This window comes from Rhipicephalus microplus, chromosome X (assembly GCF_043290135.1).
Source record: "Rhipicephalus microplus isolate Deutch F79 chromosome X, USDA_Rmic, whole genome shotgun sequence".
Lineage (NCBI taxonomy): Eukaryota > Metazoa > Arthropoda > Arachnida > Ixodida > Ixodidae > Rhipicephalus > Rhipicephalus microplus.
The window spans coordinates 57,166,979-57,191,203 of record NC_134710.1 but is presented as its reverse complement, the minus strand read 5'-3'; the positions used below and the strand labels follow the sequence as shown (position 1 = coordinate 57,191,203).

The window sequence follows — 24,225 nt, the reverse complement described above, 5'->3', positions numbered from 1 at the left end:
TACTTGCCTTATGAGCACTGCACTAAATTAGGTGCAGGAAAGGTCAAAACAAATACTTGTCTTATGACCACTGTAACAAATAAGGAGTAAAAAGGAAAGTCAATGCTAATCTGCAAGCTTTTTAATTAAAACAATAAAAAAAGCACAATCAAAGGCATTGTTTCTGTAATAAAACAGCTGGAAGGCGACGACTAAAAATTACTGTGACTGCCATCTACACCCACTACAATTGACACAGCATTTTTTAACCTCAATATGCCTTAAAAGAATGCTGCTTCAAAGGTACTCCAAGGGATATTTCTGGCCATTATTAATAAAAAACTTATAAGACAAAATAACTGTAATAAAAGCAATGTATAAACTGTCCAACCTAAAGCAAATAAAAAAAAAATCACCACATCCCTTGAAGCCCAAATGGGCAGCACAATGCAATGTCATCAAAATGACATGCCAATAGTGCAATGCTTACCATTCATGTTGGCATTACATCTTTTGTGCTTCTGGATATTCTAAATTCAATTTTGCTTTGAACTCAATATTCTAAGGTAATCTTTATTGTTTGCAATATACAAATGCACACCACGCAAAGGCCCATGAGGCCATACCACAATACTTTGACACAGTGCCAAACTTCAAGTAAATAATTTTATTCATTATCAAAAGAAATGTAAATTGTTCTCAATGCCCATTACTACTACAAACAAAAATTAAACAAAATAAAAAATGCACATAAGTATCTGTAATATCTTCTAATCACATAAATCTTTATTTTAAAGAATATGGTGGGGTAGATCAACAACAATAAAAAAATATTATGATTTGATTACTAAAAAAAACCATACTCTGAGAAGTGAAACCATGCATAAGCGACTAAATAGGAGTATTAAAAAGTATTCAAAAATTGTGCCAAAAACTGCACCTCTTTAAGGATGAAAGGTTTTATTGGCATACATGTACTTTTCATAATCAATATGGATCAATTAAACATATTCATTTCCTACCATTTCCATTAGCTTTGATCATACATTTTCCCACCAGAGAGTTTTTGTAGCATAGTCATTGGTTTATGTTGAGAGCACCTTTTGCACCCACTTTTGAACGTGTGCATTTTTTCCCCTCATAATCAATTTTTTGAAAATATTCCATACTCGATGTACTTTTAATGAAAAGCTATCTGATCTACTGTAAATTTTCTCAGATTATATTTGGACCTTTTTTGAATAGCCTGAACCTAATACCCTGAGAAAGTGTGCAAATGATAATACTAGAAAAAAGATTAAAGGTCTCTCTTTCTGAACGTTGAAAAGTGAAAATTTTTTTCTTGTTACATAAAAGCAGAGACCTATTCTTATAATTAGGGATTAATGCCACTAGTATGATGAATTAGCAAGATACAGTTGATGATCGTACCGTGTTTCGTTTTTGAGAAAAGTTACACTTAATTTTACATCCCAGTCTAAGGTTTAGTACCCATCTACAAAAAAGAATAGAAGCTACAGCGTCAAAGCCAAGTGAATAATGCAAGCTTTCATAGAACAAGCAAAATTTTGCAATAAAATATAAAGCCATTCTTGATAAAGCTGAAAAACCAAGACAATGTGTTTATCCTACCATACCCATGAAGTCAAGTATAAAATCTCTGCATTGAATACACATTACTGACTCTTCAGTCAAAGGAATGGAAAAAAGTTTTGCTGCAGTCAATGGTGCCAAACACATCACAAGCACCACTGAAAAATTTGAAGCAGCAGAAGTAGGTTAAACTTCTTGTGGGCCCCTACGTAGAGAAAATTGTATGCATACTCAAAACTGGTGGTAGCTATGATTGATGCCATTCAATGACTCTACGGAACCTATTCTTGAAGATTCAACTGCAACAGTCACCCACTTTGCAACAGTCAACTGCAACAGTCAACTGCAACAGTCATTCAATTGCAACAGTCACCCACTCAATACCACCAATGTGCAAGTGTATAGTTCATAAATTAAATGAATTCAACAGATTATAAGGTCACAAAGAGTCCACCATGGTGAAACAGTGGCTATGGTGCTTGGCTGCTGACCCAAAGGGCACAGATTCAATTGGAGGTTGAATTCTGGAGAGAATGTTAAAAAGTAGCTATGTGCTTTCATTTATAGCTGCATATATTTTTGCTGTACAAAACAATTAGGTGATCCTTTACACTCTTTGTGTTTGAGTGAGACTGTTTTTAACCATATAATTAAAGATATTTTCCAGAATGTGAAAATTCATGATGTTTCTGCTTCATTTGGGCTTTTTTTTTTGTCATGAGTATCTGTTTGTTTGCTCAGTAAAAACAATGTTAAGTGGATAAAAAATCGCCTTTTTATTGGCGGGATTCGATCCCACAACCTTCGATTATGCATCCGATATTCAACCAATTTAAGTATGACTGAAGGCGCCTCACCACCCGCTTTGTTGAGTCTTTTTGTAAGTGTAATCCCTGAAAGTTAGGCAGCACTGCTCGTGATTGAGGTGGCAAGTGTAGAAAACTCTTTTTGCCAGAGGGCACATAGTCCATGCATGAGGTGAAGGCTGGCTATGAGTGGCGCTAGCTAAAACGTACCTAAGATACTTTAATTTGCACTTTGTAAGAGCTCATATATACACATTAAAAATAAACGGTGTACTTAGGGCTTCATTCTACCACTCGTCAATAATCATATCTCACATGCTCTCTTTTAATTATCTCTATATGCCTGATACATTTCAGTAATTATTGATGTGCTCTCTAAAGGCGTGACAGAGCATTCTTGACTGGGAAATAGATAGCGCGCAATTTGAGAAAAGAAATGAAAGCCAGCCAGAAGCCAATTATTATTGTGTGGAAATACACCCCAAAAGTGTGCATATTAAAAAAATGCCTATGCTTTGGTTTGTAGGTTATCTTGTTCCTAAGCAGTAACTCTCACCTGTCTTGGGGTTTCCCTCTTGAAAAGTCTGTCCCCACTAATCTTTATGTAAAACATGCACAATGCATAGCATTAATAAAAAGGAAGGCATGCAAGACAAATGACCATTATTTCGGGAGAAGATAGGCCCAAAATGTGAAAATTTTTAGAGTGTTTATCTTTCTCTAACAATAATCATCTAAATCACATCGTGTGCTTGCCTGCACGCATTTATTTCTTTTCTTTTGCAACACTACCTTTTTTTCAAAAGAACAAGAAAAAAAGAGAGAGAATGCATTTTGAGCAACGGTTTCTTTGCAGTCACTGCCAGCAACTTTTACTATGTGCTATTGTATCCTCTGTTGCAGCTTGAGCTTATGAAGGAAAAAAGAAATTAAACTTTTACTGAGATCAGTGTGTAATATTGAGAGGTCAGTACACTGAACTCAAAACGCGCTATTTTTGACCGCGTTTTAACAAATTCCGATCCTTTTTCACGTGCAGGTGACAACAACAACAACAACAAAAAAAAAGTTCTTCGATTGCACTTATCTGGTTTATCGTGTGGCACTTGCAAGTACGTTTTATGTGCAGGTCTTATCGCATGGACATAATGTTTTCTGAAGACCGATTGCCGAGGGCTTGGAAATCATAATGCAAAGTGACTCGGTGCTCTCATTGCAATGTTCGCATTCTCTTTCTTTTTTGTTTGCGCACAATGGCAGGCAAGCCTGAAAAGCATGGCCTTCGAGATGTGCAACCTTGTGATGTATTTTTAGTGTTTTCGGTTTTAAAACGTGTGTCTCGGAGGCAACGCTTTTTATATCTTCTCGCATCAAAGCCACTGAAAGCAGCGATTGCCAGCTACAAAGCCACAAGCGACAATGATATCGCCAACATGTCGACGATGGGAACTTGGACGAACTCGGAGTTGTCTTCTGCGGCTTGTGGTCTTGTGTACTTCTTGTCTCGTTCTTGATATCTTCTTTCGGGAGTTGAACTGAACATTAACCCTCGCGTAGTGATAAAAAATATGACTGGCGCTTGGAGCGATGTCAAATAAAACACCATCGTGAGCGTTCCTTGTGAGCCAGGTGACGACTTTGGGTGCGTCATGACCGCTGAAAACGGCCTCAGGGAATTCTGCGTTTTATCAGCGTTTCTGGGCACCATCTCGGAAAGTAAGTGACTTCGATACAAGTGCTGACACGCAGGTCGCGGGATCAAATCCCGGCTGTGGCGGCCGCATTTCTGATAGAGGCGGGAATGTTGTAGGCCCGTGTGGTCAGATATGGGTGCACGTTAAAGAACCCCAAGTGGTCAAAATTTCCGGAGCCCTCCACTACGGCGTCTCTCATATTCATATGGTGGTTTTGGGAGGTGAAACTCCACATATCAATCAATCATCGATACAAAATGATGACATAGCTGTTTTTGACTGCATTGATGCCATCGTGACCAATGATAAGATCGTGGCTGCGGTTGCCAGTTGGTTAGCAGTCGGTTAGCCGCTAACTAATTTTTTGCCGTGCTACAAAGCTTGCATCGGCGTTCTGCGTCAATCAACATTGTTGTGGCCGAAGGAGCTAAATTCGCTTATTTGAAAAGCTTCAACGATATTGAGGATGACTGAAACTTGACGGCGTGCAAAAACCAAGACAAGTTTATGGACTATCTTTATGCGAAATAAAGTGCGGTAATTTGTAGTTCGCAAGTTGTTTTTCATTATACTGTGAGCGAATTGTTATGTTAGCTCTTGTAACGATTTCTGAGGCTTAGAATGCTTCAATTTAGGCCTTAAATATGCATATTTTGCATTTAGAATTCTCGATTTATTGAACTATTTTGTGATCCCACTCGAGTTCGATATATCCAGGATTGACTGTAATATTTACGTGGTTTCCCTTTGTTCTCCCAGAGTTGAGTGCTTCAACAATAATGATATAGTGATTACATCCAAGTGTCGAGTACAAGTTTCCCAGAACATAAGAATGACATATTCTGAAGTCATTGTTTATGATGACTTGTAAACACTTACTGAAATTGGTCCCTTTAGAACTTTTCTAAGCTCCAGTGTACACAAGAATAACATACCTGCCACTCCAGAAGCAATGTGCCTGTCATGATAATGCATTGACTTACACTGAATTGAACCTGTCCTCAAGGTCCTTTAAGACTGCCTGGTACTACAGCTCCAGGAAAAAGCACCCAGGCCCAAAAGAATGTGCAGTTATGGGATTCACATCCTTAAATGAAGAAAAGAAAAAATAAAATCACAAAAACATGAGTATTCATTACAAAGCTGCATTAAAAATAATGCACACTAAAAACCTTTTCACCGCAGTCCTGCTAAATAAATGTACACATACCTCGTTGGTTGCTTTTTCTTCCTAATCTGTAAATGTTATCTCAATACAGCCAAGGTATCACTCAAACTAAGCAGAAACATCTATGCAAGAAAGCGCAAGAACACTCAACACTAGCGGCTAGGCTGTACAAAGGTAAAACAATGGCGCAATCCCAGCTTCAACAAATTATGATCTTTGCTTATGGTATTACAATTTATACTTTCTAAGCAAACAAAACATAGGATATTATTATATATTATTGTAGAAAGACGCATCACAACACTTTAGCCTGCAAGAACAGAGGTAGTACGCAGTTTCGTTGTTCTGACTGCTATTTTTAGCGGGCAAGTAAAAACAGTTCTTTTGGCAAAGACAAGTTTTCATGTCAACATGTTGGCTCCAGACCGAGGAATTTTCTCCAGTCATCAAGTGCTAATAAATTCAACTTCCATTTTTCGTGACCCCTCTGTCATGTTTATGTTGAATTAAAAAGTTGGACGCGAAACAACAACAACAACAAAAAAGCCATTTTTGCCCACTCTTTTGCCATATCCAGAACAACGTCTCCTTGAAGGACCTATGACGTCGCGGTTGAAATATTGAAATGTTAGTATATTGTTTTTTTTTCCTGTATACATAGTACCTCTAATGAAATATTAGTGACAGAAGTCTGAAATATATACTTTTTATGGTCTTACGGTAAGTGCGAGTACTCCTCTCCTTTGGAAGTACTATATCGTAATATTACCAACATGTGCAATACTATTAATAGTATATTATCAGCATGATATGGCTACTCAGGTGCTCATTGGCACTACTTCCATTCTATGAGTATCCTCAACATCACAGGCAGGCAAGTTTACAGGGAGCCCACAACACTATCTGAATTGGTGCATGATGGAGGCTCTCATCTCTCTCTTTCCCTGATCTTTGACAAGCTGTTCTCAGGCTCTGACTGCTTAGCCAATTTTTCCAGAGGCTTCAATACCAGTGGCGTAATTAATGAAATTTTCTTTAAATGGGAACTGTGAGGACAAGGTGGGGTTTTACGCTAGGTGTACTATGGTAGACAGAAAATTATGGAGGGGCACGAGCCCGGGTGTGCTGTTGACGGGCTGTATCTTGGCCTATACCGGAGCAGCCACATTGTTTCGTTCCTTACCACACGCAGAGCCCTCCTTCAAAAAGTATGATACAAGAGCACACGAGGTTTTAGGCTAAGAACTCTTATCTCTTCAGTTATCTATTGTATGCTGGCAAACTGTACAGGGGTGCCAAGTCTTTCGGAAAGCCCTTCTGTCTTTGGCTGTAGCTTCCTCCATTAACCAAAAGGAAATATACATGTCGCCAATTCAAACGTTCTTACATATCGCAATGCTACACAAGCAAGCATACCCTGAAAGCACTGGTACCAAAGCAGTACAAAACCCTATATACATAAGATCATCTTTTACAGAAATGGCCAATCATCAAATGAAATAAAAGCATTCTAGTTTTCCATAAAACCTAAAAGTTTTCTATGCTCATTTTACTAGCATTCTAAAAACAATCATTTCTGATTACTTTAATACAATTCCTCACAGTTAAAAACAAGCTGCATAATGCCAAGTAAAACAAGCATTCAGTATCGATGGACAAACTGTAAAAAAGCTTATATTTTACTCCGAAAATATAGCGATGTCAACAGAGTTTACCATGAGGAAATTACTATTGTAATTTTTTTTTGAAGTTAAAAGTAATGTTAGCTCACTCGATGTTGCCCTGTGCTGCGCTCACTGTGGCTCTCGCACAGATACCTTGCTTGCGCATCAGTGCACTAAAAATACAGTTAAAGAGCTGCAATTGTTGTCATTGAAACTCTTAGCAGGGTTTATACAAGTTTCAAAAGCGAAAATTCAAGTATAGTCAAGGACTTTTCAGGACCTGTTGCAAGTTTTTCAAGGACTCAAAGCAGCATGCTAAGTTGAAGTTTTTAACTTTTCAAAAATTAATTTTCAAGATTTTTAATTTTAAGAAATTTTACGCAGCCGGGATACACAGCTGACAAAACGAATATATGCGGCTGTCTACGATACATGTGTACCGAGATCTGCTACTTAGTGCAAATGGACCCAGATTTATTGAGACACGGTATGGTTGCAGGAGAGCCGATTGCCTATTGGCTAGTTGCATGCAGCACTTCGCCTACTTGGCGTACACACCGTGCCAGCTGCTTGCGCCCACTACGCTTCAGACCACGCACAGATGCGGCAAAAATGATGCTCTAGCAGTTATGGCAGCATGCTTGCTACCTCGGTGCCCGCGATCCACAACGCTCCATTTTGCATCAGCGAGCTGCTTTCGTTGATGTAAAGCAGTGCACGCTGAACACGGTTCCCTACAACGATCGAGGCTGCAGCGATCGGCGCCCCTGTGCGCTCACGTAGTCACTGGCTAAATGCAGCTGTACAGTAGCAGCAGTACAAGTGTTGGCGACCATCTCGTAATTTCGCTCACGACTCCACCACCACCTTGTGGCGCAGCAACGGCGCGAATTGGACACACACACACACAAAAAAAAAAACCTTTCGAAGCAGCATTGCGCAGTAATTTCAGATTGGCGCAATTGAAGCACGTTTCCCTCCAGAAGAAAGGTCGCTACCACTGGGTGCTTCGGTAGCTTCGGACAGGTTGGCTATTTGTCCCTCAATCGTGACCTGGCGCCTCAAAAACTGAGGTATGCGCGTCTCCCCCCCCCCGAGCCCGTCTAATAGGGTGCCGCTTAATGTTTGATATGTGGGGTTTGACGTCGCAAAACCACCATATGATTATGAGAGACCCCGTAGTGGAGAGCTCTGGAAATTTCGACCACCTGGGGTTCTTTTACGTGCACCCAAATCTGCACCACTTAATGTTTGGGACCAATGTAAAGGTACTAAGAATTGCTCTTGTATCCAATTTTTTACTGTTTTGCTTTTAATGTTTCCATGTCTGCCGATGGGCAAGCAGTGTGTCAATTTTTGAAAGCTTCATTTTCCTCCTCATCCTGACAGCAGACATTGAGATATCTGTTAGTTTGCTTATATTCAGCAAAACCTAGTGCTCGATAAGAGGGCTTTTGCACTGAATTTAACAGAAAAGACTGACTAAAAGCCTCTGTTTAAACATTCCGTTTTCTGCAGTTTACTTGTTGGTATGCACATTAGTGCAAAGTATGTTTCTGTTTCTCTGTTTGTTTTATGTTATATGCTCAAGCTGAGTTGAACAGGGAAGAAGGCTGACTAAATGTCTCTGTATGAACCTTCTGTAATTTGCAGTATACATGTTGCATGAGTATCAGTGCAGAGTAAGTTTTTATTTCTCTGTTTGTTTTGAATTATATGTGCAAGTTTGATTTTGAGTTTTACTTATGTAGTGAGAAGCATTTTTGATTAATCACTTCCTTTTGGTTTTGTGTCGCCCGTAGCACCCACGTGCGTTAAAAGCTGTGAATCTCTCTAGGAAATTATACTAAATTTTAGGTTGTTGGGGGATTTGCTTCGCCCATAGTAGGTCTGCGTTTGTTACGGCTTTATTAGCTGGTCTGTGATTTTCGTGAGTGATAGCACCAATTTTAAATTAGAGGGAGTCTTGATCAGAAAATGTAGCCTGGCATTTCTCGAGGTTGGTTGAGTGCTCACTGTTTGTTGTGCCTCGGGCCTTGCATGGTTTGTTCCTGGCATTTGCTAGCCATGGCTCAGGTCCAGAGATTGGTGCAGCCTGCATCAACGTTTACAAGGGAGCAGACATACGGTCTCTGCGGAGTGTTTTGGTGCTGCAACCCCTTCGAGACACCTTGGGGTGGATGGGCTGTTATGATCGGCCTCCCTGGCTTGGCTCCGCTATGACGTGTGAGGCATTGCCGCTGAGCCTACCCTGATTTCTTTTGGGTCAGCACTCACAGAGATGCACCAAGAGCGGCGATAATACGAAAAATGTTTTTCGAATTATTCAGGGACGTCGGCTCCCCTCATAAAACCCTCTGTACACGCCTGACCGACTGACGAATTAGGAAGAGCTGTTGGCCGTCCAAGCGGCTAGCTTTGTTGTGAAAGTGCCCCAGGCAATAGGCCCAGCGTGTGAGAACTGTTGGCGGGCGCATTATCACATTCTCCATGGTGGATTCATGCTGCGGCTGCTGTTTTCGCAAACCGTGGTCTGCCCGGCGCGCGAACTGATAACTGCAATGGACTACAGAGTTGAATTCCATGTAGGACTCTACGTCTTCGTGCTGTGTCATGCGTGGTGTGCAGTTTTTTCTCCCTCACCCTGGGACAAACTCGGAGTGCCTCTTTCCTAGCTCGGAAAGGAACCAGTGTTTCACCTTCCTTGTGAGGGAGACAGAGATCCCTGGTGAGCCCTTCCCTCTGGTTTGCCAGATGCACCGCGTGGTGATGACACAAAGATCACTTATCAAAGCACAGTACCAACACTTTAAGCACATAGTGAGAACGTTACGTGCGTGTCATTTGGGATGATGTGTTTCTCGTAGTACTTACTAAAAGAGTCATCTTGCATCACGCCCTACGAGATATTGTAGCCGCCGTTACAGTTAATTGATCTTGTGTAACATCCATTTCAGCGCTGCAGTTACTCATTAATAGAGTCAACCTTTCTTTGGTAGGAAGTCACACTTACATAATACGACACAGTCTTTCATTTTAGAGGCAGCTTTGTTGAGAGGTATGCAGGCACATTCGGAAATATCGTGGGAATCGCATCCGTCTGTCAGTATAAGGCAATCACTGAGGGCTTCTACAGACTGACCATTGATGAGATGCTTGTAAACGTACGGACGATGAATCTTTCATCTAAATGAACATCGCACATAATGCAGTTGTTCTCCAGTAACTTGCCAGCAAGAGAAATCGCGCTCTTCCAGGCCCTGAGCCATTCATCGTCGAGGGAACAGCGAAGAGGCACACCTTATTCGCTTGTTTGCTGGCCAAAGGTGAAAAGCAGGGTTCTTGCTATTTTGAAATCAATGTGGAATGACCACGTCAGTATGTACTGATCCCAAACAAGTTTAAACTAGCACACCATTGCAGACATTGTTACGTCTTGTGCCCCTACCTGTTTATAAGCGACGAAATGCGCGGCGTCGGCGATCGGCGCATGCTCGGGGTTGCTTTCGACAGATCTCGGTGGCAACGGGAGCACCGCCCCGCAGAGGCATAAAATACCAGCACGCCCCCGAACACAGCGGGGCTGAGGCGATTCTGATACCTCTCCTTCTAGCCATCATAGTAGAGTGTACTGGAATTGTTGAGTGGCAAGACCGTGCCTCGCCGCATGATGCCTTGTGCGTCGCCACCAGCGGCGGCAGTGCGGTCGATTAGTACTGAGGGCACAGCGCTCTGCGCGCAAGAACTGTTACGCACTTCGGCTCCCTCGGCGCACTTTTTTGATACAGCTTTCTTTGTGCCTGTCCATCATTGATGTCTAGCACATGCTGTAATAACTGTTGAGGAGGACACGCCAAAGTACTGAATTTCAGCTGAATAAGCTCTTGTGAAAGATCAAAAATTATTTATTTTATTGAGGTTAAGCCGTAAAAATTGTTACTATAGGTATGAAAACTATGACAAAAAAATACCTGATTGGTGCAGCAAGGCTCTATAGTCTCGGCATTATTACACACGTTACCTGAAGATAGATGTGCTTCAAAGTACTTTAATACTGTGAACATCGGCAGAAGCGCGTTGTCTATACAGCTGGTCACACGTTAATTTAAGAGAACTTGGCTTCGAAGATTTTAACAATCATAATATTTGGGAGCTAAAATACCCTGTCAAAAGCGCACCGAACCCGGAGGCTGTAAGTACAGGAGGGAGAAGGAAGGAATCTAAACCCCCTTCACCCTGACACTTCTCATGCTTGTCAAAAGCTTTTCTTCATTCCCCCCCCCCCCCCCCCCGCTCCCAAAAACATTCTATGCACTGAATGTTTACCATTGGCAAAGCTGAGTGTAGCGTGCTTTTTATAAATGCACTATGTAAATTTGACTTTTTTGATAGTATGAGGTGTCAAAAGTATTACAAGCCTAACCTAGTCGGACGACACATGCACGGCATACATGACCGTGCATAAATGGCAGCCGTTCTAAGGGGGCATTTCACGAATATAGTTGATAGGTGGGACAGGGATGTGTCACACTTACCTGCGTGTACTTATTCATACATACATCTGCCTAGACTTTTGACACTTGATAAAACTACGTTTATAATACACAACATTATCAAAAACAAGCATTTGCTGGCTTGCTATGGCATTGTGCCAATAGAAGATTCGGAAATCAGCACAATATACACTGTTGATAGTAAATAGTATAACGGCTTAAAAAGTGCTGCTTTAAAACTGCACAAACATTGAGTGAGCAGCTAGGTGGATCCTTGCACATTCAAATTGTATGTTGTTTTTCTTTTACGGGTTGGCAGGCTCCTGAAACAGGAAATTTCTTGACACAATTTTGGCATGTCTCCACGTTCACTTGGACACCATGGTGCTTTGCAGGTGTGCATACACCGATAAAGGCTCAGCAGTGCATTAAATGTGCTAAAAACAAACAATTACATGCTTTCGCAGGCTACGACGTGCTCGCTCCAAATCCAGACGTCCTTGAACCTTCAGTACAAAGTGACTACAGCGCCGTCCCTGCTGTCACCCGCAGGAGAATGAGCCAAGAAGCAGCACGGTCGCCTCGTTCATTCCACTGCCCCCTTCTGGTACACTGTAGCGCATGTGTCACATGACATGCCTCAGGGTTGCTTGACAAAGTTGATATGTCACTGGGCTGAGACTTCATGCACTTCACGTTCACGGAAACCATTGACGTAGTGGCAGGAGCGGCAAAATAAGAAAAAAAAATCTACAAACTTGAGGCGTGGCAGCGTTGCATGAATTTTGTGAAATGGTCCGGCGGCACAGTTTTCTTTCCACTCCCAATCAAGGTTTCGAGTATCGGTAATCCGACTCAAAAATACTTCGAGATAAAGCGAAAAATATACATGGGACATATAAGAATATGTTTAGTGTGGCGGCGAATTTCGATTTAGCCGATTTTTCGAGATGTGTGAGTTCGAGTTAACGAGATATTACTATACTTTTATTTTTCAAGGGCAACACATGTTCCCGCGCTGGCTGCACATGTGTAACCATGGTGCTCATGCACGGTCTGCACATGTGGCACACAAATTCATACGGTTAAGATTCTGGGTAGAGGAGCTGATTCCTTGGGGAGAGATTTACTAGAAGCCTATGATATCAAGAGTAAAAGCATGGACTGTATTAGCGACACTTCTGTATGTTTTTTCAAGAGTGAGTATACTAGATTCTTTGATTTGATGCTTGATTAGCGAAGCAGCAGTGGCTTGCATGATCAGGGGTGCACTTTCCGTAGTATATTTTTTCTGAAATGAAGTCAGTTGATGTTTAGTGCTCGCTCTGTGCACTGTGTTGTTTTGTTCTCTTCTCAGTAATTATTTCTTTTCTCTTTTGCTCTAAAAATGTCGTCTGTGATACAACACCAGCTTGCCCAACAATAACTTTCATTGAAGCTCATGTTTCCCTATGATGAACCCAAAGAATGACAGACTTGCAAGAAATCTGTTCTAATGCATTGGAATGCCAATAATGCAACACTGTGTAAATGAAATGCGTAATGAGAAACACACAGCATCAACATACAGAAAGCTGTTTAAATTTTGCAAAAGCTAGCTTTTTTCAAAAACACGGTGTATCCACATTAAAAAAAAAATGCTAAAAAGGTCGTATAGACATGGTTGTCATCATGTTAATGAATAAATTCCAATATAACTGCTGTATTATAGGGTTTTCATGTATGCTTGTTGTAGATAGACAGTGCAGACCCATTATCACAAAACACTTGCCAGAAATATGTAGACATGCGACTTTCCATTTCTTCTGGCAGGCTTCACAGTGTAAACTTGCTTTCTGCAGCTTTAGCCCATATTGAAATAGATTCTCCCACCCAACATGCCGTAATAAAAAAATGAAAGCAAACACTCTAGCCATCCTGGAGAGCTTTCTGATCGCAGTCAGTCAGCCTCTTTTTAGTAGAGCTCTGGCCAGCTTAATGAGACCACCTTGCATCATCTGCCATCTCATATATACCGACAGGCTTTGTGTTCAGCTAGTGTACTTGAGATACGGCTAGCTAGTGTAAAGGTGACTTGCTGGCATTAGCGTGCTGTGTGCAAGCAGATGACAAAAGCACAACCTGCACTTCCTTCACAGGGTAGATCTGCTGTATCACTTCAATGGACCGTAAAGTGACTATACGTGAATTGACCAGCATGGCAGTTTTGTCGTGTTATGATAGGTAGCATTGTCACTGTGTCTGCTGCAATGCCGTAGCCTAAAGACTCCAATGTCCAAATAAATTGTCTCGGTCATTGTCAGCCCCTTGCTGATCAATAAACAAATCCATCAAAGGGTCAACAAAAGCACCTTCAGTGATACTTCTGCACAAGATGAGCTTGCATGTCTCATACATTTCATCATCATCATCAGCCTGACTACGTCCACTGCAGGACAAAGGCCTCTCCCATGCTCTAGCACGAGGGCATGATATTATATATCAATGGCTGCCTGGACATATCGATATTACCGGAAATCAATTAGCCGATGATGCAGCCCGCTCAGCCCATGAAGAAACCCGTGTAGTCCCGATTCCTCTATCAAGGAATGATGCAGCAAGACAACTTTACCTGCTGGCTCGAGATCTCACACGCACGTTCTGGTCGTCTACCAGCTTCCAAAGGTGTCAATTTTATGAACTGGATCCTTCGCTCAAGCTAAAGCTACCATCACAACTTTCCCGCTCCGATGCGACACTGTTATGCCGCCTTTGGTTGGGTGTTGCATTCACAAAGGTGTACTCCTTTCGCATTGGTATGGCAGACACTCCTACATGCGACTACTGCGGAGATGAAGAGACGCGACCGCCTGTAAACTGTGTGTGCTCCCCGAGTGTGCTCGTGATTGTGTGTACCTTCTCATTTTTCTGCAACCTCTTTTCCCCCTTTATCCCTTCCCCAGTGCAGGGTAGCAAACCGGATGTGCGTCTGGTTAACCTCCCTGCCTTTCCTTGTATCTTTATCTCTCTCTTGCTCTCTCTCATGTTCCGCCACTTAACCCGGTCCTGTGCTTGCTGCTGCCAATTTATACCCGCAAACTTCCTAATCTCATCTGCCCACCTAATCTTCTGTCTTTCCCTAACCCGCTTGCCTTCTCTGGCAATCCAGTTAGTTACCCTTAATGACCAGCGGTTATCCTGTCTACGCGCTACATGCCCAGCCCATGTCCATTTCCTCTTCTTGATTTCAACTATGATATCCTTAACTCCCGTTTGTTCCATAATCCACTCTGCTCTCTTCTTGTCTCTTAAGGTTACACCTACCATTTTTGTTTCTATTGCTCGCTGCGTCGTCCTCAATTTAAGCTGAACCCTCTTTGTAAGTCTCCAAGTTTCTGCTCCGTAGCCAAGTGCCAGCAAGATACAGCTGTTATATACCTTCCTCTTGAGGAATAGTGGCAATCTACCTGTCATAATTTGAGAGTGCTTGCCAAATGTGCTCCACCCCATTCTTATTCTTCTAGTCACTTCAATCTCATGGTTCGGCTCCGCGGTTATTACCTGCCCTAAGTAGACATAGTCTTTTACAACTTGAAGTGCACGATTACCTATCTTGAAGCGCTGCTCTTTTCCGAGGTTGTTGTACATTACTTCAATTTTCTGCAGATTAATCTTAAGACCCACCTTTCTGCTCTCTTTGTCTAACTCCGTAATCATGAGTTCCAATTCGTCTCCTGAGTTACTCAGCAATGCAATGTCATCGGCGATGCGCAGGTTACTAAGGTACTCCCCATTAACTCTTATCCCTAACTGTTCCCATTCTAGGCTTCTGAAAACCTCCTGTAAGCACGCGGTAAATAGCATTGGGGAGATTGTGTCCCCCTGCCTTACACCCTTCTTGATTGGTATTCTGTTGCTTTCTTTATGAAGCAATATGGTAGCAGTTGATCCCCTGTAGATTTCTTCAAGGATGTTTATGTATACTTCATCGACGCCCTAATTCCGCAGTGTCTGCATGACGGCTGATATTTCTACTGAATCAAACACATAACGAGGCTATACATAGCCTCGTTATCTATGAAGGCTATGTATAGTGGTTAATTATATTCTGAGCATTTCTCTATTACCTGATTGATAGTATGAATGTGGTCAATTGTTGAGCAGCCTGTTCGAAATCCTGCTTTTTCCTTTGGTTGATTGAATTCTAATGTTTTCTTTACTCTGTTAACAATTACCTTTGTAAATAGATTGTAAACTACAGAGAGCAAGCTAATCGGCCTGTAATTCTTCAAGTCCTTGTCATCTCCTTTCTTATGTATTAAGATGATGTTAGCGTTCTTCCAAGACTCTGGTACTCCTCCTGTCAGCAGACACCTCGTAAACAGGGTGGCTAGTTTTTCTAACACAATCTGTCCTCCATCTTTCAGCAGATCTGATGTTACTTGATCCTCACCAGCAGCTTTCCTCTTTGCATGCTCTCCAAAGCTTTTCTGACTTCTTCTATCATTACTGGTGGGGTGTCATCTGGGCTACTGCTAGTTCTTATAGTATTAAAGTCGTGGTTGTCCCAGCTACTGTACAGATCTCTGTAAAACTCCTCCGCTATTTTAACTATCCTATCCATATTGGTAGTTACTTTGCCCTCTTTGTCCCTGAGTGCATACATCCGATTTTTGCCTAAGCCAAGTTTCCTCTTCACTGCTGTACCACTTGCTCTGTTTTTCAGAGCGTGTTCAATTCTCTTCATGTTATACCTTCTTACGTCGGATACCTTATGCCTATTAATCAACTTCGAAAGCTCTGCCAGCTCTATTTTGTCTGTTGTACTTGAGACTTTCATGATTTGACGCTTCTTAATGAGATTCTTCGTTTCCTGGGAAAGCTTGCCAGTGTCCTGTCTAACTACCCTGCCTACAACTTTTACTGCACACTCCGTAATGATACTCGTCAGATTATTATTCACTGTATCTACACTAAGGTTGGTTTCCTCACTAAGAGCCGAGTACCTGTTCTGAAGCGAGACTCTGAATTCCTGTACTTTCCCTCTCAGTGCTAGCTCATTGATTGGCTTCTTGCGTATCAGTTTCTGTCGTTCCTTCTTCAAGTCTAGGCAAATTCGAGACCGTACCATTCTATAGTCACTGCATCGTACCTTGCCAACCACTTCCACATCCTGCACGATGCCTGGGTGTGCACTCATTATAAAGTCTATTTCGTTCTTATTTTCGCCATTAGAGCTCCTCCATGTCCACTTGCGGTTTTCTCGTTTTCGGTAGAAGGTAGTCTAAATCCGTGAATTACTGCGTTGTGCGAATTCTACTAGTAGCTCTCCTCTGGTGTTTCTTGTACCGATGCCATAATCTCCTACTGCCTGGTCTCCAGCCTGCTTCTTCCCTACCTTTGCATTAAAGTCTCCCATCAGTATAGTATACTGTGTTTTTACCTTACTCATTGCCGATTCCACGTCTTTATAGAAGCTTTCAACTGAAGCGTCATCATGGCTGGATGTAAGCGCGTAAGCCTGTACCACCTTCATCTTGTATCTTTTATTCAGTTGAATTACGGTACCTACCACCCTTTCATTAATGCTCTAGTATTTCTCTATGTTGCCAGCTATGTTTCTGTGAATTAGAAACCCCTCTCCCAGTTCTCTTCTGTCAGCCAAGCCCCGATAGCAAAGGACGTGCCCATTCTGTAGCACCGTATAGGCCTCATCTGTCCTCCTAACCTCACTGAGCCCAATTACATCCCATTTAACACCCTCTAGCTCCTTGAATAGTACAGCTAGACTTCCCTCACTAGGTAAAGTTCTAGCGCTAAACGTTGCCAAGTTCAGGTTCCAATGGCGGCCTGTCCGGATCCAGAGATTCTTACGACCCTCTGCTGCGATGCAGATCTGACCGCCGCCGTGGTCAGTTGCTTCGCAGCTGCTGGGTGCTGAGGGCCGTGAGTTATTTGACGTATGCACGTGGGAGTTAGTGGCCAGATACTGCACCAGGGTGGCCAATCCTTCTCTGGTGAGAGAGTGCTTTTTCGGCGGTGGTTACCGGAGAGGCTGCACCCCAGGCCTCTTAATGCAGTTTCATCACCTCGCGGATCTATTTTTTTTTTTAATCCGGTTGGAAACTGCGCGCCACCGGGATTTGAACCACGGATCTTTTGCATGCGAGGCGGATGCTTTAACCACTACACCATCGCCGCAACCATACATTTCACATTCGGCAAATATTTATCATGAATATGAGCAGCAATTCCAGAGCTTCAGTGCCAGATGAGGGAAGTGTTGAAAAGAGGACAAGAACGACCCCTACAAGCTGGGCATGAGAGCACATGAGAAAAGAAAACAAATAAAAAGGGAACCAATCACTGGAAACCACACAGCTCAGAGTGAACCATACTGATGATGATGATATTTGGTGTTTTGTGGCGCAAGGGCCATTTCATGGCCAAAGAGTGCCAGTTCATGGGACTAGAGATGTGGACAATGATTGTGATAAGCAGCTGTATAAGGGCCTTAAAATTCATCGCCCTAAAGCGTATAAAAACATAAAAGTAATAAAATCATGACCATGTCGTGAAATATGTGTAGTGTTGATGGGCGATGACAGTTTGTGATAATAAAAACCGTGGTGGACATGTATGGCATTAGCACAAGTGCCTTGATCGTTCACACCCTTGTGCCCAAGGGCCATGAAGCAAGTGCTTTGTGCAGTGTAGCCACCGCAGCAGAAACCTCTCTGCTACGAAATGCCTGGGTATGGTCAAATCTCATTAATTCAAACTTCCTGTAAATCCGAACTCGCACTGTGATCCCGTGAAAGCTATGTGTATTCCAATGGGCGAAAACGCTCTAATTCGAACGCACAAGCACTTGCCACGGTTAATTCGAACATACCACGCTCCGAAAATGCTCTCAGTGCCACGTCCAATATCGTGACAACACCTTTGACACCTCTACACTGCGCACGAAAGCGAAAAGAAGAAAAGGAAAGGCTGTAGCGAAATGTTTGCTTTCCCTCAAATGCCGATATGCGACATGCCTGTGTCATGCTTCTTCCTTTTCTGTCCCAGCCAAGTAGAGACCCTTCTCCTTTCAAAGCCGCGCGCAAAGAGAGAGAGGAGAAAAAAAAAAAAGAAAGCTGTCGCGGAGCGGAGTGTTGGCTCTCTCGCTAATGACGATCTGCGATGCTCTGGTGCCACGCTTCCCCTTTCCCGTCCCTGCCACGTAACGTAAAGACCCTTGTCCTTTCAGTGCCGCGCACGAAAAGAAAAAAAAAAAAAGCTCCCGTGAAGTGTTGGTTTTCTCTCAAATGCCGATCTGCTCCTCCCCTTGCGTGGAAACACTCCTCCTTTCTTGTCACGTGCTGGCCATGCTCGGGCTGTGGAGCAGAGGGTAGCGACAGCGAAGACGCAGTCGTTAACGTCGTCTTTAGAGAGTGTTGTCACTGGACGTAGGCGTGCGCTACTTCTCCTGTCAGCAGAATGCTGAAGCCAAAGTTAAAATGCTTTGCAAGCTGTGTGCGAAATTGATTGATTCGCTGCAAGGCAAATGTGTGCAGACACGCATCACCGATTACTTCAAATAATGACGGATGTCATGTGATTTGTAAATAAATGTAAGTCTTCTGAAGCTTCCCTCTCGTGTGTTAGCTCAACGCACATGCGCCACTGCATGGTGACCCCTCCGTTCATTTAGCGTTCATTTTTCCAAGTTCTTTTAACTCGAACAAATTTTGGGGCCCCTTCGAGTTTGAATTATCGTGACACGACTGTATATAATGTGAAAGGTACGGACGTCTCCCAAAAAAGCCAACAACAATTTATGTGAAAAGTGGTTCCCTATCGACTAACATTGCACGATGAAGTGTACTTGTCGTCGGTAGGGTAATAGAAAGTATTGTCTTCTCAGCGTGTCTAATTAATTTACATTGGATTAAAATGTGAAGTACGGTGAGTGCTTCTCCACATCTGTCACAAAAAGGTGGATTGCCACCAGACAAACGAAATGAATGTGTTCTGTGTGTATGTCCTGTTCTTAACCTGGTAAGTATTACCCCTAATTCTGTGTGGCGGGATTTTGATACTGGCGGCCAATGGACCAAATTGCAGCTTGATAACATAATACCTCTGATAACATAGCTAACTCTGATAACATAATACCTTTGATAACACATTACCTGCGTGTGTGTCCCATGTGCTCTGCCAATAACCCCAGAGCTTTCGTTTTAGAAAAGGTTTCAGTACGAGCGGAGGAATCGGTATTGATAGATTGGTAGTAGTTTTGTTGGTGGATCCAGCTAGCTGGTCCATCAGAATGTTTACTTGTATTTCGCGGTGTCCTGGCACCCAGCAGACTACAACATGCTGTTTGGATGAGTAGATTTTAAATAAAAGTGAGTAAAGTGAGACAAGAACAGGGTTTTTGTGCTTTTTAAGAGCTTTCAGAGCTTTTACTACACTTGGGGAATCTTTGTATGATATGGCTTTCTGTAGTTTTATTTGTTTAATGTGTTTAACGTTTGCAAGTATCGCATAAGCTTCGCCAGTAAAAGTGCTTAAATCAGAGTGCAGTACGTCGGCTTCCGAAAAGGATGGGCCGACTGCTCCATACGACACGGAAAAGTTAGACTTGGAGGCATCTAGGTATGGAGGTATAGGGCTCGGGACATGTGTATTTATGTTGTAGTTCCAGGAAGTGTGTCTGAATATGTGCAATAGGCGCTTTCTTTGTAACCTCCAAGACTTGTCGCAGTCGATCGCTTGCCACTGCCACGGTGGCAGGCATACTGCAAGAGCCATCAAACATTTTTCAAGTGGCACACCGGTTTCCTTCGCTAGGCCGCTCACACGGAGTGAATAGGGCTGTCTCATAGAAGGCTGGTTTTCAAACGCAGCTGAACTTGAAATGCCATTAATTGTAGAATGTGAAGGGTGTTCTTTGTCTGAGTTCACTTTAAGATAATATTTAAAAAACATGTATGATGTAACATTTCTGTAGATGGAGTGACCATTCGTTCGATTCCACGTACAGGCTTTCCACAGGGCTAGTGCGAAAAGCACTTGTAGAGAGGCGAATGTCTAGATGATAAACAGGACCAAGCATTTTAAGGGCAGTAGGTGTCGCAGACTGATATGTTATTGCCCCATAGTCTAGGCAAGTACGTATGAGGCTTTTATACAAGTTCATCAGACACTTCTTGTCACTTCCCCATGTAGTGCGTAACAACACTTTTAGAACATTCATGGATTTTATGCACTTCTTTTTTAAATACTTGATGCGTGGTGTGAAGGTTAGCTTAGTGTCCTGTACTCGCCTAAGAATTTATGTTCAGTATTAACAGCAAGACGTTGCCCATGCAGTTGAATATCAGGTTCGGAATAAATACCTCTCTTCCTGGAGAACAAAACACACGTGCTTTTTTATGCATTCAGCCAGAACACGTTTTCTTCTGCCCAACTGGAGACTTTGTTCAAACTAAGCTGGATGTCATCGACATATGTGCAGCAAAACATACTATGAGGAATGGACAAGTGCAAAGAATTCACTTTAGTAATAAAGAGTGTGCAATTAAGTACACTACCTTGCGGCATGTTTGTTTATAAGACAAATGTTTGGGAAAAAACGCTGCCCGCTTGAACACGAAATGTCCGATCTGACAAGTAAATTTCGATTATGGTAAACATTCTGCCATGCACGCCAAGATGGCACAGGTCTCTTAATATTCCCCAGCGCCGTGTTGTATCATATACCTTTTCCGTATTGAGAAACACAGAAAGCAAGTGTTGCTTGTGGATGAAAGCATCTTTGATCTGTGCCTCGATACGAACAAGGTGGTCTGTGGTGGATCTACCCTCTCAAAACCCGCACTAGAATTGGTCAAGCAAATTGTTTGTTTCAAAGAAATATGCAAGTCGGCAGTTTATCGTTTTCTCGAAAAGTTTGCACAGGCAGCTTGTAATGGCAATAGGCCTACAACTTGAAACTCAAGAAAGGTCCCTGCCCTGTTTCAAAATGGGAATAACAATAGCCTATTGCCTCTTTCCAGGAAATAAGGATAGCACCAGACAACCAGATAGCATGGTACAATCAAAGTAAGGTTTTTTGCGTTTCGATTGGTAGGTTTTTTCAACATTTCATACACCACACGGTCAGATCCTAGGGCAGAATTACTGCAGAAGTTTAATGATCTTTGGAGCTCAGCTAAGCTGAAAGCTTGGTTGTATCCCTCATATACGGTACATTTGTATTCAAGTTTCTGCTTTTCGATTCTTGCTCTGTATTTTTGGAAAGCATCAGTATAGTGTGACGAGCTGGAAGTGTGTGCCGAGGAAGTTTGCCTGATCTTCCGAGGTGTCACCCTGTGTTTTCACGAGTGGGAATGTGTTTACTTGTCTTACTGCTACCCTACCAACCATGTTTCAGACTTTAGCCTCCTGTGTATATGAATTGATCCCTGATAGAAGCTTTGGCCAGCTTTCTCTTCTGGCCTGCCGACGCGTTCTCCTGCCTTGAGACTTTATTTTCTTAAAGCTGTCAAAATTTTCGGCTGTCGGTGAGTTCCGAAGCAATCTCCATGTGCTGTTATGCTGTTTACGCGCGTTTCGGCATTCAGAGTTCCACTATAGCACACGTCGTTTTCCAGGGTGCCCATTTGTTTGTGGGATGCATTTTGTTACAGCATCAATCAAAAACGCTGCGAAGTAGTTGAAAGGAGCATCAATACTTAAAGTACATATGTCGCGCCAACTTAAACGAGTGATGGTATAAAACTGTTCTCAGTCGGCTTTGCTTATGAGCCATTTGGAAGCCTGTGGCGGGCATTCAGTTGATGTAGATGTGCTCAAAACTACGGGAAAATGGTCACTTCCATGGCGATTAGTGATGACTTCCCAGTGATGGAGAGGCACAAGCAATGGAGATACTATGCTTAGGTCTATGGAGAAATAGGTATTACTAGCGAGGTTATAATAGGTTGGTTCTTTTCGATTCAGGAGACACACGCTGGAAGAGAGAAGAAACTGTTCGATCAGTCGACCGCGGGCGTCACAACGAGAGTCATCCCGTAGCCTGCTATGCGCATTCAAGTCTCCAAGGAGAACATAAGGCTCCGGAAGTTCATCCATTAAGGACTGGAAGGCATGTTTTTGTAGGCGATTTTGTAGGTTTTTGTAGGTGTAGTTTTTGTAGGTAAAGAGTACAAATTGTGATCAGTTTGTCAAAAAGCACAGCTCGAACAGCCACTGCCTCAAAGGATGTTTGGAGTTGAAACTTGATTCACTATTATGGCAAAACCTCCGGATGATGTCACGGTATCATCCAGTCCTTTCGGAAAATAGCGTACTTACATAGAAAGTTGTGTGTTTTGGATTTAAGTGTGTTCTTGTACACACAGCACTTTTGGTGAGTGTTCGTGTAAAAGTTCTTGGACATTGTCAAGGCTTCTGTGAAGGCCCCTGACGTTTCATTGTATATTTGTCAGTGTGGTTGATTGGGCGAGTTGGTGATGCATGATTGTTTGGAAATGAGAGCGCACTACTTAGACACGCACTTGTCCCTGTCTTTCTGTCCGTGTCTAAGTAGTGCGCTCTCATTTCGAAACAGTTCATTGTGTAATTTGAGTGTTCATGGTGAATGTAAAGTAGTGCAGTGTGTACGAAAAGCGAGTCGCTGTTTATGCGGGGAGTATGAGTTTGAGCAACAGAGCCGTCACCTGGCCCTGTTATCTACTTTTTGTTTTCTTGGTGCGCTCCAAGGAGCCACGCCACTTTTTCGGCACCAAAGGTACCGACGTATTCATTGCCTCCTCGGAGGCACTGGATGCCCGGAGGTGCGAGCTGGTAGCGGCTATTTCGCTCGATGCCAACACTTGGACGAACAATCTTTTGGACTTCTTGAGCAGTGAAGACTTGGGCAATGATGTGGCGGCATCGAAGTTCAGCTCCGACGAAGAAATTTCACGAGATGGCTGTTAGTTGAGAGTAAGTTCCCCAGTTTCGGCCACCCGCAAGTGTACAGCACAAGCCCGAAAGATTGGACATACAGCGCAATTGTAAAAGTGCTACCAAGAGAACAAAATTCAACACAAGACGAACGTTTTCTTTCGCACATGCAACATCCATGAGTGCTTCACAGTGAGAAATGGTTTTGGTGCTTGGCACACTGATCTGTCTGAATGAACAATTCGTAGCTCAAAAAGTTCTTTAGCTTAAGCTTTCGTTTTTTTTTTCACTGTTATTCCATTCCACTGTTTGGCATATTTTGCACCCCTGATACTTTCCCACAATTTTTTTACTCAGAAGATATGTCTATCAATATTACCTTTGTTGTGAACTTAGTTAATTATTTGTGTTTGTCAATTTTTGTTACATATTTAGAACTGCCATTTTTTTTAATGTACCTTTCAAACCGCCCATTTAATATTTGCATTTTGGTATCCAGTATTTTGCTGTAAGTGTTTTTTTTTTTTCAAAAAAAAATCTTGGGTACGACCAACCTAGAACTTCACTATTTCGCTATGCATGATGCAATTTTTTGAAACTTGAGGACAACTCTATTGAATTTAACAATTCCTCTAAGTAATGCTGCCCAGTGACTATTGAACATTTTGAATATTTCAGAATTTCCCTAAAAAAATGTTTGTTAGAAGTGTTGCTTCGTCCTCAAAAAAAGTTTTGTAAAATTTTGTATTTTTATATAGGAATTTTCTTGAGGCAAGTAAGTTTTTTGATTGCTATGAAATAAAGAGCATTGGAAAGTACATTCATTCGCCTTTATTTCAGTGTATTGCATAACACCGTAAGCTCGGCAGAAATGGTACAGAAAATTCCTAGCTAAAACATGCGAAAATC

General features: G+C 42.4%; 1 protein-coding gene and 1 long non-coding RNA gene across 6 annotated transcripts in view; one reads left to right on the top strand and one right to left on the bottom strand.

Annotated features, from left to right (window-relative positions):
- Nucleotides 1-24,136, top strand: part of LOC142775399 (uncharacterized) — a 44,616-nt gene extending 20,480 nt beyond the window's left edge. The window contains exon 2 of the long non-coding RNA XR_012886768.1: nt 22,369-24,136. This is a non-coding gene — a long non-coding RNA (uncharacterized LOC142775399). The remainder of the gene's footprint in view (nt 1-22,368) is intronic.
- Nucleotides 1-24,225, bottom strand: part of LOC119185602 (uncharacterized) — a 53,529-nt gene that overhangs the window by 16,313 nt on the left and 12,991 nt on the right. The window contains exons 5-6 of one of the 5 annotated variants that reach the window (XM_075876767.1): nt 5,056-5,159; nt 8-70 (exon numbers count right to left, since the gene is read on the bottom strand). The exons of 2 other annotated variants lie outside the window; for them this stretch is intronic. The gene's annotated coding sequence lies outside the window, so the exon portion shown is untranslated. The remainder of the gene's footprint in view (nt 1-7; nt 71-5,055; nt 5,160-24,225) is intronic. 2 more of the 5 variants (XM_037434570.2, XM_075876768.1) reach the window with 2 other exon arrangements.